A 6078-nucleotide genomic window follows, 5' to 3' on the forward strand; every position below is an offset into this window, starting at 1 on the left:
TGGGAACAGCAAGCAAGCACACAGTTCCTCCGAGGTGCAAACAGGCAGGCATACAGAGGGTGGCTCCCTGGGGAGGCATGCAGGGCACCAAGGGGCCGAGTCCCTGCCCCTCTGAGGTGGGCAGACACGTGCAGGCCTCTCTGGCTTCGCCTACGAGGTGAAGGCACGAGGTCGGTTGCAGGAACTGACGTGTCACATCCAAATGCTGTTTTTCCATGTCACTCGCCCCCGTCAGGATTCAGCAGAGCCAAGAGCAAGCCTCCTACAGCTGCCAGGGGGGAGAGCGCTCCCGCTGCAGACCTGGGGTCGGCTCAATGGGCCAATCTGTCAGCACAGACAGGAAGTACTTGCTTTTTTTTTTCTTTTTAATATATTTTATTGATTTTACAGAGAGAGGAAGGGAGGGAGAGAGAGTTAGAACCATCGATGAGAGAGAAACATCCATCAGCTGCCTCCTGCACACCCCCCACTGGGGATGTGCCCGCAACCAAGATACATGCCCTTGACCGGAATCGAACCTGGGACCTTTCAGTCTGCAGGCCGACGCTCTATCCACTGAGCCAAACCGGTCAGGGCAGGAAGTACTTCTAACGTAGCCTACCGTTAGGGGAAAGGGTCCCTAAAAGATGAGGAGAAAATGAGCTACTGATGCTTCTCATTGTAAAAGCCACACTTTTCTACAAGGCCCTGCAAGACCTGGTGCGGCTGCTCCCACCCCCTCACAACCCCTTGTTCACGCTCCTCCGTATTGGCTGGACCGGCTACCTGTGCACTGGCTGTTCCCTCGACCTCGAATATACTTCCAGGCTGTCACATGACTTACTCCCTGACCTTAGGATTGGGGCCTTTCCTGACTACCCCACCTAAAATTGCATCCCGCCCCCACACCCCGCCCCCCGGCCCCGTGGATTCCTTTCCCAAAGCCCCCGCACCTCATCTCCCCGCACTGGAAGGGAAGCCCAAGGTGGCCGGCGGTGAGTGCGTGTTCCGACGTCGGTCTGGTCTGGCAGAAAGCTGTGTCCGGGCTCGGGAGCCAGAGCACATTCAGCTCTGCACGGATTCCACTTCCAGAGCCGGAAGCCTCCCTCTCCGGGCCAGCCATCGAAGCCGCACCGGCTCCAACAACCTCTGCTCGGTCTTGACACGTACCTTCCGATTCCAAGTATGAGCAATGCTCTGGCCGCCCTGAAGCCCCTTACACCCGTGTGACACGCCAGCTGGGACTTCAGATACTGCTGTGCGCTGCACCCACTCTCCTCTTCCTCAGGCTGCGCTGAGTGAAACCGGCCGTCGTCACCCGCAGAGAATCTCCACGAAAAGCCACATGGAACGCACTCTCATCCCCCAGTGCCGCGGGCCCGGCCACGTCCCCTGACTGCGTCTGGTTCGGGGGTCCACGTGACATCTTAACACTTCCCTGGAACTGTATGCCACCGGGCACCCTGGCAGATTCCGAAGAAAGAGCCCAGCCCTGCACATGAACTTCCTACATAACTTCCCAGTGAAATAAGGTCCTGGCTAAATTACAGAAGAAAACCCAAAAAGCTGCCTCAAGTTACGAAAGGGGACAGTCTGGTGTGAGGCTGCGTCCCCTGGTGGACAAAGAGAGAAGTGTAAGGCCTTGACTGGCTGTAACTGTTCCTTAGTATCCCCAGCGCAGGACAGTCACTCCTCGTCCTCACCTCCCTCTTCCCGGCAGGCTCTTCCACCCCAAGTCCAAGACCGACCAGTGGGGATACTCAGTACCCTCCTCGGTCGATCAATGTCCCAGCAAATGAGAAAGCAGAGGCAGGCGAAGGACACTCGGCTCTTCGTATGCACCGCGTCACGCTAGAAATACGAGGCAACAGCTCAGGGGAATCTGATCAGGACCTAACGCTTCTGATTAACCTGCCAAACCAAAGGCCGCCCCGGCTCCCCACCCGGGACTGCAGACACGGCCCACAGCTGCTGGGCCAGACTGACACCAGGCCCGACAGGCAAGGCGGCCCCGCAGCCACCACGAGGAAGCAACATCTGCACTCGAGAGGCAGCGACTGGGCATCCACATTTATTCCAGAATAACCAGTTGTGTACCAATTACCCAGCACCCGCCACATCTCACACGATGTGTGACAGCCAATCATGGCACTTCCTCCCTCGAAAGACAAGCATGTAGTCAGTGGCCCAAACGTGAACATGACGAGGGTGAAAAGGCCCAGAGCCCACAGAAACCCCACCTCGGGAGCAGGCAGCACCCCGGACCCCGAACTCTCCCACACAGCAGCACCCAGGTCAGAGCTGGCAATGCTCTGGGGTTCCAGGCGAGCATAACTGACGATGAGCGCCGGTCACGCACACGTCCGAAGTGCTCCCGAGGCGTCACTGGACCTGCTCATGGTGAACCCTCACCAGGCCCACCTGGCGGGAGTCACCATCATGATCACTGGCCCATTTTACCAAAGAAATCAAGGTAAACAGGGACATGGCTCCTCTGAACAAGGTGACCACCACCCTGACCTACACCAGCCAGCCCCTTCCCCTCAGCTTAGCAGGGCGATGTCATTTCTGGACAGTTCACACTCCCGAGGGTGACAGGCCCCCAGCGCTCACACTTCCTGAGGAAGAGGCTCTGTAAGTCACTTTCCTGGGGAACAGATCTCAGAAGCAGAGGCGACGCACAGACACGTCACTGGCACAGAAAACAGAGTGAGTGAGAAGTCTCCTTGGAGTCCGACTCCATTTATTCACACCCACACAGACGGGGTCCTGTGCAGGCAGCATTCACAAATGATGTGGTCAGCGCTTCAACCAACAGACCTGGCAGGTCCTAAAACCAACATCTCAGGCCCCAGACAGGTTCTCACCGTGTTCCGGGAAACTCACCTGCGAAGAAAGCGCACTTGGTCAGTTTCCACTCTACTTCAGCAGCCCAGCATTCAGAGAAGCTACACTTAGTGCCACCAAGTGCCCTCCAAGATCTAAACTCCACCTCCACCGGTAATATGGTGTGGACGGTGCCCCGTGGTGACCCTGCTTCCATCAGCCCCTCTTCTTTTCAAGTCTTCGGGGTCAGCTGGTACCCTCCTACTTCCAGGCAGTGGCCCCCCCTACCCATCCTCTCCAGGCTGCAATGTGCACACCACCACCTGGGCCTTCCTCGGGAACCGGCCTGCACTGACAGCCCCATCACCCAACACCAGCCTCTCCATTCCTGCATCTTCCTCCCTTCCTCACGCCGCATGTTTCCCCAGTCCTTCCCCAGCTCCTGAGCTCCTCACATCCTCTCAAGCACTTCCGTGCTTCCTGCCTTTTGTCTCCAGTTTCATCAGCTGCAAACAGCCTTTACAGGGTCACACCCTGATGGGTCCCCCTTCCCCATGTTCCCAGCCCTCACCGCCGCCCGCCTCTCCAGATCTAAGCCCTTGCCACCAGGGACCACTCTTGTTTACAGCCCGGCCTGGCTCGGTCCCAGTGCTCTGACCACCGCAGGCACTGAGATGCGCCGAAGATGTCACTCCCCATGTGCTGGCAACCAATCAGGCGAAGACGGGAGAGAGGAAGCCGCTTCCCAAGGAGCAGGCTGACCGACAGCCAGGAAAGTACACTTGCGGTTCCACAGCAGTCGCTCCAAGTGGGATCCTCGGGAGGTCAACACGGACGCTCCCCAGAGCGAAAGCCGTCTCGGCCTTCCCGGGGAGGAGGAGCAGCAGATGTAGAAGGACACCCATGTCATGGTCCCCGTGGGGTGTCACCACGCCCTCCAATACACTCTAGCCCCGCACTGTCCAACGCAGCGGCTGCTCCATTTTAAAAGCCAGTTCCTGTGGCACCAGCCACACTGCAAGTTGGTGGCCGCTCTACCGGACTGTGAGGGTACAGACCAGGCGTCCTCAAACTGCGGCCCGCGGGCCACATGCGGCCCGCCGAGGACATTTATCCGGCCCGCCGGGTGCCGCTGCCTGTCCTGCTTAGCAGCCGACGCGTCCCGGGCCCGCAGTGCGCATAGGAATTTGTTCATAGTTTTTTTTTTAAACTATAGTCCGGCCCTCCAACGGTCTGAGGGACAGGGAACTGGCCCCCTGTTTAAAAAGTTTGAGGACCCCTGGCACAGACCATGCCCATCACTGCAAAATGGCCTCTCAGTGCTGTTCTGCAAACAGTGTTCTTCTGAAATTACAGATTTCAACACATCACCCACGTTTAAAACCCATGACGACCCCCATATTCTTAGGCAAGACTCAAACGCTCCCGTGAGCCACAGGCCCTGCATGGTCCGGCCCTTCCCCACCTCCTCAGCTTGTTCCACACCCTTCTCCACCTTGCTTTCTCGGCTACCACGGCCTTCTTCCAGTTCACCCACCAGCCACACTTGCTAGACCACCGGGCCTTTGCACATGCAGCCCCCTGGCCTGCCCACCGAACTCCTACTCATCCTTCAGAATCCATCCTCAGCAATGTCTTCCAGCCGCCGCCAGGCTCCTGGGGATACACGTTCTCCTGGAAAACCGTACTTCCCTTCCCAGCAGTCCCCTCACCCTCTTCAGAGCCATCATCTCGTCTCTCCCACTGGGCTGTAGGCCCTGAGAACAAGGGCCAGGGCTGGTTCGTGCCCCTAACAATGAGGGTGGGGCCGGGCCAAAGTGACAGTAGATATTTATTGAATCGACACTGTTAACGGGTTTTTGAAAAGGACCTGCTCTCTGGTTACTAACCACAGCAGTTCTCCTTCCAAGGTGACGTCTTGTTTGCAGTATCATACATGATCATCAAACTGCTTCTAGAATGTTCACACCTGTTACTGCAAATTCAAAACCCAGGAAGAACTCCTCCCGGGAATTTGCTTTAGGTCAGGGTAGGGCTGCCAGGTACGAGGCTGCACCCGCAACGGGGCAGGTTCAGCAACACAGGAGCCTTTCCCCAGACCACGCGCCTGCCGACACCCCGTCCCCAGGCCTGCAGACACCCCGTCCCACGCCTGACATACCTGGATCCCCCACACCGCGCTCAATCCCAATGTTCTCTTCACGAGGAGCAGGAGGCAGCCGTCGTCGCACGCCTTCTTCCCCCGGCCGCCGGGGGCTGGCGACTCCTCGTTTTCCGAGGACACCCTGGGGAAAGAGAGTAATAAGGAGGGTCCGATTCATTCGGGGTTTACACGCTCCCCGAAACCGCGCGGGCCGCCCAGCCGGGGACCGGAGGCTTTGCCGGCGTCTGCGGCGCCTCCTGCAACCGCTCACCTCAAACTTGGGGGCCCTGAGTCTGCCCAGTTCCCTCGGCCTCCTCGGTCCAAGTCCCCGTTCCTAGGCGGGGAGCCGCCCCTGAAGTCCCGGGCCGCGAGCAGGGGCCTCCCGCTATCGGCGGGGTTTCGCTAGCGCCGGTGGCAGCCACAGGCCCGCGTCACCCCGGGTCCAGGACCGGCGACCGCCGGAGCCGAGCAGGAACCTCCCCTCGGAGACGAACGAGCACGCGCCTCCACATACTCCTACCCTCGCGCCGAAACCCGAGAAGACGCGCACTTCCGGCCGGAAGTGACGACGTACCATAGAAACGGCAGCTAGAGGGTCGCCCGCGGCTTTGAGACCGGGTCCTCCAAGGCTGTCTTAAAGGGGCCGCAGCCCGCGAGATGTTGGTTAAAGCAAATGAGCGGCTAGGCCCGAGGGGAGAACCCTGGGGCAGGAGAAGCAGGAGGGAGACCCCGTCTCTCGGGAGCCTGCCAGGTGCACGTAGCTGAGCGTGCATCCTCCCTTTCCTCCTCATGCAACCCTGGAAAGGGAGCGGGTACAATGATCACCCCTGTTTTCCAGGTGAGGAAACCGGGGCTCCAGAGACGTTGAGTCCCTCTCCCAAGCTCCGCCGGCCGGGAAGGGGCTGCGCCAGGCTCCAGCCCAGCACGTGCTCTTCTCACCACCCGGGGTGGCAGGAAGGAGGCAGCTCAGGACAAGGGTCCCATGGCGGTGGAGGCTGCCTTTGCCTATTGGGACGGTGGGGTGCTGTCTGCTAACTGTGCCTGGTGCAAACGAGGGCTCGATGAATGGCGGTTTCACTCCTCTGCATAGGCGAGTCCTGACGCTTGTCCGGAAGCACCTGACTTTACCT

At 59.2% G+C, this 6078-nt stretch overlaps 1 long non-coding RNA gene across 1 annotated transcript; it reads right to left on the reverse strand.

Moving 5' to 3' along the window:
- Nucleotides 1–368: 368 nt before the first annotated feature.
- On the reverse strand, nt 369–5499 carry LOC308254729. Its single transcript, XR_013961247.1, has 3 exons — nt 5220–5499; nt 4967–5090; nt 369–2865 (listed from the first exon to the last, which is right to left on the reverse strand). It is a non-coding gene; the product is annotated as an uncharacterized lncRNA (long non-coding RNA).
- Between the last annotated feature and the right edge of the window lie 579 nt (nt 5500–6078).

Source organism: Plecotus auritus, assembly GCF_963455305.1.
Source record: "Plecotus auritus genome assembly, chromosome: 7".
NCBI classification, from domain to species: domain Eukaryota; kingdom Metazoa; phylum Chordata; class Mammalia; order Chiroptera; family Vespertilionidae; genus Plecotus; species Plecotus auritus.